At 45.9% G+C, this 12,829-nt stretch overlaps 1 protein-coding gene across 4 annotated transcripts in view; it reads right to left on the bottom strand.

The window, feature by feature from the left end:
- Window positions 1–5,062, bottom strand: part of LOC311526479 (uncharacterized protein) — a 40,161-nt gene extending 35,099 nt beyond the window's left edge. For 3 of the 4 annotated variants that reach the window (XM_084639574.1, XM_084639578.1, XM_084639577.1), the window contains exon 1: window positions 4,945–4,983. The gene's annotated coding sequence lies outside the window, so the exon portion shown is untranslated. Of the gene's footprint in view, window positions 1–4,944 lie in introns of all 4 variants that reach the window. The other variant, XM_084639576.1, reaches the window with a different exon arrangement.
- Window positions 5,063–12,829: the final 7,767 nt, after the last annotated feature.

Genomic DNA, 12,829 nt, shown 5'->3' with positions numbered 1-12,829 from the left:
TAAACTTTTCTGCTTCTCCACCCCGTTGTGATTATTGGGTGTAGCACACCGGGTAACGAACCACTCAAGCTGTTGTTCAGCCTCTCGGCACTGGGTGCCGGCAACACAACCTTTGATGTACTTGAAAACTGTTATGTTCCCCCTCAGTCTTCTCCAAACTAAACAAACACAATTTTTTCAATCTTCCCTCATAGGTCATGTTTTCTAGACCTTTAATAATTTTTGTTGCTCTTCTCTGGACTTTCTCCAATTTGTCCAAATCTTTCCTGAAATGTGTTGCCTAGAACTGGACACAATACTCCAGCTGGGACCTTATCAGTGTGGAGTAGAGTGGAAGAATTACTTCTCATGTCTTGCTTACAACACTCCTGCTAATACCTCCCAGAAGGATGTTTGGTTTTTTTGTGGGTTTTTTTTTTTGCAACATTGTGACACTGACTCATATTTAGCTTGTGATCCACTAGAACCCCCAGATCCCTTTCTGCAGTACTCTATCTTAGGCAGTCATTTACCATTCTGCGTGTGCGCAACTGATTGTTCCTTCTTAAGTGTAGTACTTTATATTTGTCATTGAATTTCATTCTGTTTACTTCAGATAATTTCTTCAGTTGTCCAGATCATTTTGAATTTTAATCCTATCCTCCAAAGCGCTTGCAACCCCTCCCAGGTTGGTATAATCCGCAAACCTTGTAAGTGTACTCTCCATGCCAGAGGTGGGCAAATTACGGTGTACGGGCCACATCCAGCCCACCAGGCGATTTAATCCAGCCCTCGAGCTTCTGCTGGGGAGTGGGGTCTGGGACTTGCCCCACTCCTGCACTCCAGCTGGGGAGCGGGGTTGGGGGCTGCTCCACACACATGTGCCATGCCCCCCGGAAGCAGCAGCATGTCTCCCTTCCAGCTCCTACATGAAGGGGCACCCTGGGGGCTCTGCATGCTGCCCCCACCCCAAGCACCGCCCCCGAAGCTCCCATTGGCTGAGAACTGCAGCCAATGGGAGCTGCAGGGCTGGCGCCTGTGGATGGTGGACATGCTGCTGTTTTTGGTTGCTGCTTGAGGTAAGCACTGCCCAGAGCCTGCACCCTTGAGCCCCTCCACAACCCCCTGCCCAAGCCCTGATCCCCCTCCCACCCTCCAAACCCCTCAGTCCCAGCCTGAAGCACCCTCTTACATCCCAAACCCCTCATCCCCAGAGCCTGCACCCCCAGATGCCCTCACACACCCCCATGCCTCAACCCCCTGCCTCAGCCCTGATCCCACTCCTGCCCTCCAAACCCCTTGGTCTCAGCCTGGAGCACCCTCCTGCACCCCAAACCCCTCATCTGCAGCCCCATCCCAGAGCCCACACCGCCATCCGGAGCCCTCATCACCCCCTCCACCCTAACCCCCTGACTCAGCCCAGAGCCCCCTCCCACACCCTAAGCTTCTCATTTCTGGCTGCACCCCCAGTCAGAGCCCTCAGCCCCTCCTGCATCCCAACCCCAATTTCGTGAACATTCATGCCTTGTGTCAAGGTTCTTTCCCCACTTTGAACTCTTGGGTACAGATGTGGGGACCTGCATGAAAACCTCTTAAGCTTATTTTTACCAGCTTAGGTTAAAACTTCCCCAAGGTACAAACTATTTTACCTTTTGCCCTTGGACTTGCTTGGTGGTGGCAGCAATAATCTAACGAATATATAAAAGGGAAAGAGCCTGCTTGGAAACGTCTTTCCCCCCAAAATCCTCCCCAAACCCTAAACCCCCTTTCCTGGGGAAGGCTTGATAAAAATCCTCACCAATTTGCATAGGTGACCACAGACCCAAACCCTTGGATGTTGAGAACAATGAAAAAAACAAAGAATTTTAATAGAAGAAAAGGTAAAAGAATCACCTCTGTAAAATCAGGATGGTAAATACCTTACAGGGTAATCAGATTCAAAACATAGAGAATCCCTCTAGGCAAAACCTTAAGTTACAAAAAGACACAAAAACAGGAATATCCATTCCATTCAGCACAGCTTATTTTATCAGCCATTTAAACAAAACAAAATCTAATACATATCTAGCTAGAAGAAAAGGAGTACTTGTGGCACCTTAGAGACTAACCAATTTATTTGAGCATGAGCTTTCGTGAGCTACAGCTCACTTCATCGGATGCATACCGTGGAAACTGCAGAAGACATTATATACACACAGAGACCATGAAACAATACCTCCTCCCACCCCACTGTCCTGCTGGTAATAGCTTACTTACGGTATGCATCCGATGAAGTGAGCTGTAGCTCACAAAAGCTCATGCTCAAATAAATTGGTTAGTCTCTAAGGTGCCACAAGTACTCCTTTTCTTTTTGCGAAGACAGACTAACACGGCTGTTACTCTGAAACATATCTAGCTAGATTACTTACTAAGTTCTAAGACTCCATTCCTGTTCTATTCCTGGCAAAAGCCTCACACACACAGAGAGAATCTTTGTTTCTCCCCCCTCCAGCTTTGAAAGTATCTTGTCTCCTCATTGGTCATTTTGGTCAGGTGCCAGCGAGGTTATCTTAGCTTCTTAACCCTTTACAGGTGAAAGGGTTTTTCCTCTGGCCAGGAGGGATTTTAAAGGTGTTTACCTTTCCCTTTATATTCATGACAGCCTGCCATACAATTTCCACACCCAGATGTGGCTGTTGGGCCAAAAAGTTTGCCCATCCCTGCTCTATGCCATTATCTAAACCATTGATGAAGATATTGAAGAGAACTGGACCAGGACTGATCCCTGCAGGACCCCACTTGATATGCCCTTCCAGCTTGACTGTGAACCTTTGATAACTACTCTCTGGGAATGGTTTTCCAACCAGTTATTCACCCACCTTATAGTAGCTCCAACTAGGCTATATTTCCCTAGTTTGTTTATGAATAAGTCATGCAAGACAGTATCAAAAGCAGTGGTGGGCAACCTGCGGCCTGCAGTTTGCAGTTCCTAGCCAATGGGAGCTGCGGGAAGCGGTGCGGGCCACAGGGACATACTGGCTGCCGCTTCCCGCAGCTACCATCGGCCGGGAACGGCGGGCGGCTATGCAAATGTAAACAAACTGTGTGGTGGCCCACCAGCAGATCAAAAGCATTACTAAAGTCAAGATATACCCCGTCTACCACTTCTCCCCTATCCACAAGGCTTGTTACCCTGTGAAAGAAAGGTAACAGGTTCGTTTGACATGATTTGTTGTTGACAATTCCATGTTGACTGTTACTTATCACCTGATTATCTTCTAGGTGTTTACAAATTGATTGCTTGATTATTTGCTCCATTATCTTTCTGGCTACTGAACTTTAGCTGACTAGTCTAATTCCTCAGGCTCTCCTTATTCCTTTTTCTATAGATTGGCACTATATTTGCCATCTTCCAGGCCTCTGGAATTTCTACAATTTTCCATGTTCACTATGTTAGATGTCTGATCGCTAACCTTTCCGGTGAAAGCTGAAACAAAGAAGGCATTTAGCTCATCTGCCGTTTCCACATTTTCTGTTACTATCTTTCCCCATTCATTGAGTAATGGGCTACTCTATCCTTGGTATTCCTCTTGATTCAAATGTATTTGCAGAATGTTTTCCTGTTACCCTTTATGTCTCTGGTTTATTTAATCTCATTTTGTGCTTTGGCCTTTTAAATTTGTCCCTATATGCTTGTGGGTTTATTTTTTTAATATTCATCCTTCGTAATTTGATCTAGTTTCCACCTTTTGTAGGACTCCTTTCCATTTTCAGATCATTGAAGATCTCTGGTTAAGACAGTGTGGTCTCTTGCCATACTTCCTATTTTTCCTATGAAGTAGAATAGTTTGCTCTTGCGCCCTTAATGTCTGTCTGAAAAACTGCCAGTTCTCTCAAACTGTTTTTCGCCTTAGACTTGCTTCCCATGGGATCTTCCCTACCAACTCCCTGAGTTTGCTAAAGTCTGCCTTCTTGAAATCCATTATCTTTATTCTGCTATTTTCTCTCCTACCATTCCTTAGAATCAGGAACTCTACCATTTCATGATCATGTTCACCCACGCTGCCTTCCACTTTCCAATTCTCAATCAGTTCCTTCCTATTTGTCAAAATTAAATCTAGAACCGTCTCTCCCCTAGGTGCTTTCTCCACCTTCTGAAATAAAAAAAAAATCTCCTATGCATTCCAAGAACTTGTTGGATAATCTGTGCCCTGCTGTACTATCTTCCCAACACATGTTTGGGTAGCTGAAGTCCACTATCACTGCCAAGTCCTGTGCTTTGGATGATTTTGTTAGTTGTTTAAAACAACCTCATCTGTCTCTGGCGGAGAAAAGGGAAGATACCGGGAGGAGGGGGAATAAATACCAAACATATTTCATTTCAGTTTGCACCACGGCTTTTTAAAAAACCTTTTGATAGAAAAATTTAAACATTTTGTGAGGTATTTTTGAACAAAGTAAAACCAGTTTTGTTTCCTTTAAAAATTTTCACTGAAAAGAATTGCCTTTTTTCACCAGCTCTACTATTGAACTTTAGTTCCATTCTAATATATTTCTCTCCTATACTGCCCAGCCCTGAGTCTGCTCAATATTCACACTTCAAATGCAGCTTAAAATTTGTGAAATGCCCCCAGGCTTACATCTGAGTGGTGCCAACACCTTCTCTGCTTATGCTTAAAACAAGGTGATCTATTATGTACTGGGACTACAATTTAAATAATTTTTCCCAGCTATTGAGGAGCAATAGATCTGCATGTAATGCACATGCTTTGATAATCTCTTCAAAAGTGCAGTCAGAGTGTTATTGTGAAGGCATTTATTTTGCACTATTTAGAAAGCAAAAATAATCTAGGCAGGCTGAAAATAAAATAAATTTTACAGAAACTAACAATACAGCTTTGCAACAGCATAAACAACATAGTAGAATAGTAACGCTAGTAGGAATTTTATGTTACAAAGGAAAAGCAAAGAGATAGATTCACTTACCAGCAGTTGCCTGTGACAGCACACCCAGCTCTCTTTACATCCTGAGCTAATGATGGAGACTGCCATATGACCTTTTACCCTGTCGCTCCTCTCTTTAACGGTCATGTTTGCCTGATTGGTTATTTTGAATAACTTGAATCAATACAAGCCATAGCAAGCAGATTCCAAATCTCCTCAGTCAGTGTTTGTGACAGGAAAGCAAAATAAGTGAGCATTCAGTGCAAGGAACCTGACTCATCAACACTCCTTTGTGCATTAACCGCCAGACATTGTGTGACATTTTAAGCAAAGTATCCAATACATTAATGTGCAAATTAGCAAATACCCTAAACTTCATTTTAAAAAGCTTTACGGATAGAAACAGAGGTCAATGGAATGGGACAAAGGAAACAAAAGCATAGATCTGGGTAGAGGCAAAGTGTGTGAGTGTCATGTACCCTCCCCCCCGATTTTACACCTTCCATTTAGCAACAGCTTCAGAGGTTTTCAAGCTGGGGTGCACTCCACTCAGGGGGCTTGGAGGAATGTTTTTTTTGGGGGGGGCAGGGGAGGAGCAGTGATGTCAGGCGGCTCAGGTCAGTTCCACTTGGTGGGGCTCAGGGAGGGAGCACCAGCTCCACCCTGAACTCACCTCAGCGGGCTACCCAGCCTGTCTGGCTTGGGGGAACTTTCTGAGCTGAGCCCCACCCCCCACTTGGAGTTACAGTTTTTGGCTGAGTCGGGGGTGGAGGTGGTGCTCTCTCCCCGAGCCCTGTGGCATTGCCGCTTCCCCCCCCCTCACATTCCTCTGTGCCCCTCTTGGGGCATGCCTCACAGTTTGAAAACCTCTGTTCTAGATTCAGAAGCAATGCCTGGGGTTGTCATGCCCCCCCCCCCCACTACCAACAGTTACACATCGCCTCTGGGTCTAGGGAGTGGGTCAAGCAGATAACAGAGGATGCCTGTGCAAGGACACCGAGCAGAGACCCCTGGATGATGTCCACTGCTAAGAGTCCCATGCTCCCCAGTGGAATTCTGTCTGGATGCAGGAACAACCAATGCAAGGAATTCAAGCAGAGAGAGCCTTGCAATGAATGAGCTTCCTCTTCCTAGCCTCTTACACAGCCAGCTTGGCCAAGGCCAGGAGGAGATTTACATGGATTGCTTGGGACATTGTGGAGTGAACAAAAGGAAAAAAGTGTGGGAGGCGTGCAGCCAGAACTTCAACAAGAGGTTCTGGAGGAGCTGAAGTAGGGGCTGCAACCTGCTATGCACCAAGGCCTTCTTCCTCTACAGAGAGGACAGGCCCCAGAACCTTCCAGTCTTGCCAACCTTGTGGAATGGCTGGAATGCAAACAAATTTCTTAGGCATTGTGACAGGGCTTGACTCAACACTGTGGCACCTCCTGCTGGCTGTCCTGGGGATTAGCTCTGTATGCCAGTGCAGTCTCCTCTGGTGATGTCTTGCCACCATCACTTCTGCTCCAGGGACCCATGTTACTCCCACAACCGCAGCATCCTCTTCGTTACACAGCCCACCGGCTGTGCCACACTCCGTGTTCCCCCATTCTAGGGGACAGTATCGCCATCCCTCATTCCAGCCACTTCCTCAGCGGTAAGTGGGGGCGGGGGGGGGACCTGCGCCCACTCACTACCCTGGTCCCAGCCACTCTAGATGGCCTCCACTTGCTGCATCCCCTCTGACTCTTCTGTAGATCTTTCTGGGCTACTTCCCCACAGGCCCAACACTCCCCCTGGCTCTTGCCCTTACTTCAGGGCCTCAACCTACAGATCCCTGCAGCCCGCCAGGAACTGCCTTTAGGTCCCTGGGTCTCTGCCTGCACCGCTGTTCGGTCCCAGGTGCTTACTGCCCTCTACCTACAAGGCAGCCAGTCCTCATCCTTCTTCAAGCTCCAGAGAGTGACTGAAGCTACTCTGTACTGCAGCTCTTCTTATATGGGCCTGCCCAGCCTTGATTGGCTCCTCCTATAAGCCCTTCTGTGATTGGCTGCCTCCCACCCAGCCTCCCTAGGGCTCTATTAACCCCTTATGAGCCAGTGTGGGTCAGATGCCTCATCACAGGCATCTACACAGCTGAGCAAACAGGTAGGAGACAGCCAAATACGTTCATCATCTATGACATGGGAAGTGAAATGCAGCATGTTTTAGCTCCTTCTCTTTCACCAACATTGACAACGAGAAGGATTAGGATGAAGTTCTCCAGGAAGACTACTACAGCATGAGTGGTCACAATAGTATAGTTCAAATTTCAAAATAGTTCTGTTACAATCCCATTTTTTCAGTCTTCCCTTCCCAGAGCTGTTGTCCTACCCTCTGTTTTACAGAGCAACTTCCATTCAAACAATGGTAAATGAGCTGGCAGAACTGTATCTTCACATCCTGGAAACCTACTCTCTCTCACTGGCTGGTGTTACCAGCTTTGCCCGTTACTTTGGGGTATGCTAATTTATTAGGGTTACTCTTCTGGGGGGGGGGGGGTTCTGTAATTCTATCCATGGACTGCTTGTGTCACTTGTGTTCTCCTACAGAGCTCTACTTCTCCCTGCTGCAAGTCCCCTCCCAATGGAGCTGTCCTGCAGGACCTAGTTCCCCAGGGCTGGGTTCTTCCAGCCCCAGAATCAGATGAACACACACACACACACACACATTGACAGAGCGCGTCTGAGAGGACCGGGTTAATCAGCACTCCCAAGCTGACCCCTTATATGTCCCTGGGCTCAGCAGGCTGGGTCAAGCAGTAGCTCCAAGCTGTCACCCTCATATGCCACGGGCACCGCATCGGAATAGAGCACGCCTGAGCAGGCTGGATCGAGCAGCACTTCCAAGCTGCCTCCCTCCTATGTCCCAGGTTCAGCACGTCCCTATCCCCACTTTCACATTACAATTTTTCTGGTAGTAACCCACTTGATGAGCAAACCCCACAGGAGTTTTGGGTGCTGCAGGGATCTGTTAGCTTAGGAATGAGGAGCGTTGCTGCAGAGCGAATAAGGAAACCAAAAAAACACCCAAGGGGAGGCGGGGGGAAGACAGAGACAGAGACAGAGAGAAGCAACCAGCATAATCATGAAAGTTATTTATTGCCAGGTAATAACCATAGGGGAGCCAAACAAACAAAACAGTTATAATATTAAATCTAACTTAAATTTGATTATAAAAGTCAGGTTTAGAAAACTATAACTGATCACACAAGTCAGGGTCAGAAGGCTACACCTAGAGAGAGAGAGATGAATTCTCACCACTCTGTGAAGCTTGAATCAATCAGGGGTCCCAGGTGGTGGTGGTAGTTGAGGGTCCAGGGTGCAGGAGACAGGCAGAGCCCACAGCACGATCAGTCAGGAGAAGATGAAGTACCAATAGAACTGATGTAGATTTTGGATCCAGGCATCAGAACACTTACTTGAGCGTGGGTAGGGGTTTTTGCAGAGAAACAATAATGGCTCAAAGGAGAACACTAGATTTGTTTATGGATAAACTGATGGCTCAAGGGAGTATACCAAAGTTGTTTTGTTCAGGCTAGACAATGGGAGCTGATCATTCCTGGCTATGGGCGGTGTTCCTTCGAGGGAGCTCACAATGCAATTAGGGAGCTTCACTATTTTGGATATCAATAAAGGATTTATTACTAGAATTGGTCTGATAACTACTGAGCTGGGTGTGTGCAGGCATGGGTTCATTAACATCTGGAGCAGAGATCCCCCACAATGCTGTGCTTCCCTGCTTTTCTGGTCCCAGAGTTCCGTGCGGTTCTTGCCTTGGAATCTCTGTTCTCCATTCTGTATGCTAATGGAGATGCTTCCTTGTCCCATCTTCGATGCAAATAAGGCTAGAGGAGTTTCCTTAATCCTGTCATCCTTATCCCAGGGGTTTAGGTGTGTCGCCCACTGCCTTTTCATTGCTTTTTGTAAGTCTTTCTTCTGATCCGTTTTGGTTCAAGCAGAGGCTGCGGGGGGTGGAGGTCTTTCGTGAGTCAGACAGGCTGGGTACTGCACCCTGGTTCCCCAAGAACACAGAGCAGATAGGTAACACTGGGTTTTGTAAAGGTTCAGTAGTTGAATAAACCAGCAAACGATTCATATTAGATCTTCCATGGCAAAAGCCATTCCACTAGACCTGGGGTACTAAACATATGATCCCCAGGCCAGATCAGGGCATTGTGATGTATTTAGGTGACTTATATGACATATTTAGATTGTGAAGAACCTAAGTTTTCATTTACAAATAAAAGTAAGTGTCTAGTCCTCCTGGCTGCACACAGAACCTTCCAAATGTGACCTGAGCGTAAAGTGACTGCATGTCTGCCTGGGTCTGCAGATAGTCTGAAACAATGACTCAAGAGTTTACCCCTTGATCACTTTGCAAGTCTCCCTCTTATGTCAGGGGGTAATTCCCTGGGGACAAAGGGGAACATAAAGTCCTGAATTTATATCCTGGCCCATGAACCAAAATTAAACATGGAATCCAGCCTTCTTCCTAGTGAATTTTACATTGCTGCATTAAACCCTGAATGGGCTACCGTAACACTATTCTCGGACCATAGGAGAATGGCTGGTCTGCATTCATTTTATGCAACTCTAAAAAATTCTAAGAACAAATAAACTTGGTATTTAGCCAAGTTTGAAGTTGAGATGGGTCGGGGGTGAGGGGCAAGAGAGAGAGACAACCTCAAACCTCTGAACCTTGTGGGTTTCAAAATCCAGATCCCTATTTTGTGGCTTGACCCCATTTCTGCTGTACACAAAACGAAATTTTCTTTGCAAAAATATATGTGCTATGGGTCTTGTCAACTTTTATCCTACCTCCCTGAATAAAACAACATGACTATAGGAAAAGAAACTGATGAAAAAGATTCTCTCATGCCTTGCAGCAGCATTCATTGACCCACAGAGGGAGCTCTTAAACAAGTTACAGATTAAATCTTGCCCCAAGTATTTTATTTCACTGCCATAGATAACTTTAGTGTGGTGACTATATTAATGGCTTTTCACTGCACTATTAACATAAGGATGTTAATATAATGTCTATTAAGCACAACCTCAAATAGGGGATGATGGAGGGCCATGCTGGCCTAGCAGAAGCAATAAATCTGTGAAATGGGAATAATGATTGTGACATCCTTTGTAAAGTTCTTTGAGATCTTTTGACATAAAGGGCTAGATAAGAGCTCAGCTAGCTATTATTATTATTATTATGTATTGTTGATGTTTCTATCTAGGAACTTATCTGACCCTGGAATCTGAGTGGTTCCCAAAAATTTAAACTACAAAATAATACTCTCCTTTTCTTTTTCTCCCTTCCAGATGTGTTGGGGAACTAGCTTGATCACTTTATGGTTTGTGTATGTGTCTACATGTGAGCAAGTGAATGGTGGGTGTGAAAAACTTAATCAGGGAAAGCGAAGTGGAAGAGATGAGTTTCTGTTCTGAATATGGTGAGTCCCATGGTTATTCCTTTCTCCTGTGGCAGAGAGTTCCATAGTCTAGATCCAGCTCCTGTGAAGCTTCTGTCTCCCTTATTCAAGAGCTTCCCCTATTATTTGACAATATCATGTGTTCCAGTGGAACATATCTGTCATGGGAGCACAGAGGGAGATCCCTCGGGTATCTAAGGCCAATCCTAGGGCTTGGAATAGCCTCCTTTTGAAAAGAGCTCTGTGTTCTGTGAGGAGCCAGTACAGAAACTGGAGTGCTAAGTAGTCGTGCTTGAGTTCAACTGTATCCTATGCAGATGGGTTGCTACATTTTGTATCAGTTGGAACTTTTCTGAAGAGTTTGGTTTCTTTCCTAGATATAATGATTTGTAATAATTAAGCCTGGAGATCATGAATGCATGGATCTCTATGGCCAGGTCTGTGTCTTGTAAGCCCTGTGGCCTGAAGCTCTGAAGAGACAGGAATTCACTACTACTATCTGTTGCTGAACAGAGGAAAGAGCAGCCCAGAGCTGCTTGAGAACTTCAGGTGGACAGAGGATCCACAGGGAAGAGAGCTCTCTGCTGAGATCTGTTGGTGAGCTGTGGAAAATGACTGACTAGGCCAGGCCTCATATGCATTTCTGCTATGTGAAGGCTTAGGCAATTTTGTTCAAAATTCAGTTAAGTTTTTTTGCGGGGTGAGGGTAATAAAAAGTTGTTGTTCCTGTTGCGTAACAAAAGAGCAAGATAATGACACCAAATGTGCCTGGGGTGACAGGTCACCCTGACCAATACTGCAGTCTGGCAAAGTTGGGTAGCAGAGCCTGGCCAAAGTCAAAGAAAGAGATTTTTATTTTTATTTTTTTTGGTATGAGTGTACTCTAGCTGGTGTGAACTCTGTTCAGGGTCCTATATGCTACTGATAATTCTCTGAAGAGTTTGTGGAGAGGCAACTTTGCTGTGTAGCAGCTGCATTGTGATCTGAAGCAGTATGAAGGTGGCTTTTGGTGAAGCTGTAAAGGACAGCAACAGCATAACCAAGGAACCCCCTGATGTCTACCTAGCATTATTAGAGCTGAAATTGCCATAGCTGTATTAGATGGTGGGGGCCTGAGAGCAGACCAGCCAGTGTTTCACTTAGAGGCTGGAGATGGATGTGCCTGAACTCTGGCCTTCACTAGCTCTAGACAACAAACAGTGAGTGGGGGTGCAGTGGAAGAGAGGGGGTGGACTGGCTATTGAAGGAACATTGCCTGTTTGGGTGTTTAGACCACTAGTGGAACACTGAGTCTAAAGACTATTACCAAAGACACTGCTGGGCCGGGGGATAGGAGTTTTACCTAATAGTCATATATAGAGATATTTGTGGTTTATTTTTTGCTGGTTTCCTCCAAGGTGTTTCTGTGTCTCTTTTTCCCCTTCTAATACAATGTTCCTTGCTTCATGCACAGACTCAGTGCTTGCAAGTAGGGAATTATTGCCTATGGAGGGTGCCAAGGGGATGTATTTAGTTTTCCCAGGTTTCAGGGAGGGGGGCTTGAGCTGGTGGTGTCTGATAATTGTTAAAGGAAATACCAACGAGATGAACCTGACCCTTGTTGCTGTCAACAAAACCTGTCAGAAGGGTGGCAGTCTGCTAGAACAGCACACAACCTTCTAGCCAGTTGCAAATAGAAATGGTGTCTTCATTTCTGTAGGCATTTGGGTATTCAACAGCACTGAGTCCAAGAGGACCCCAAGGCTATGGACTGCCTTAACATTCTGGGGGCACATGCTCTCAATAATGAGGATAGTTATAGAGGAAGAAAGTTCTTCAAAGCACTTCCTTCTTTCTACCAGCATGACCTCAGTCATGTCCATGTTCAGCTTTAACCTGCTGGTTTTCCTCCAGGTGCTTATTTGGCTAACTAACCATTGAGATTACTGGCAGAGGGTGCTGTTTGCAGTTAATATGAAGGAGTTGTAGTCCTGGGTGTTTGCAAATTACTGGCTCTGCAACCTGTGTTGCCTTATTTGGTTCCTTGTGGCTTCAGTTAGATGCTGAATAATAAGCTGGGGGTGGACTGCACCGTGTGTAAGCAAGAGACAAGTAGGTGCTATAACAACACCGGGGAGGTGTGATGCAACCCTGAGTTCTCATGGTGCAGAGGGACCATAGTCATTGCTACCCCCTTTAAGGGGGTGCAACTGGCCCCCACAATGACAGGGAATGATTGAGTGAGATATATACAGATAATCCTGGCAAGTGACCTGCACCTACATGCTGCAGAGAAAAGATAAAAACCCTCAAGCTCACTGCCAGTCTGACCCAGGGAAAAATTCCTTCTCCACCCCACACATATGGTGATCAGTTAGAGCACATGGTCATCAACCAGCCAGCCAAATATCTAAGAAAGAGAATGCTTGGTGCCACCTCAGAGTCCTGGACTTCCCTGTCCAATGTCCCATCTCCAGCTGTGACCATCCCTGATGCTTC

Source organism: Lepidochelys olivacea (assembly GCF_965140295.1).
Source record: "Lepidochelys olivacea isolate rLepOli2 genome assembly, chromosome: 9".
Lineage (NCBI taxonomy): Eukaryota > Metazoa > Chordata > Testudines > Cheloniidae > Lepidochelys > Lepidochelys olivacea.
Note: the sequence above shows the minus strand (reverse complement) of the source record. Positions and strands in the feature narration are given on the sequence as shown.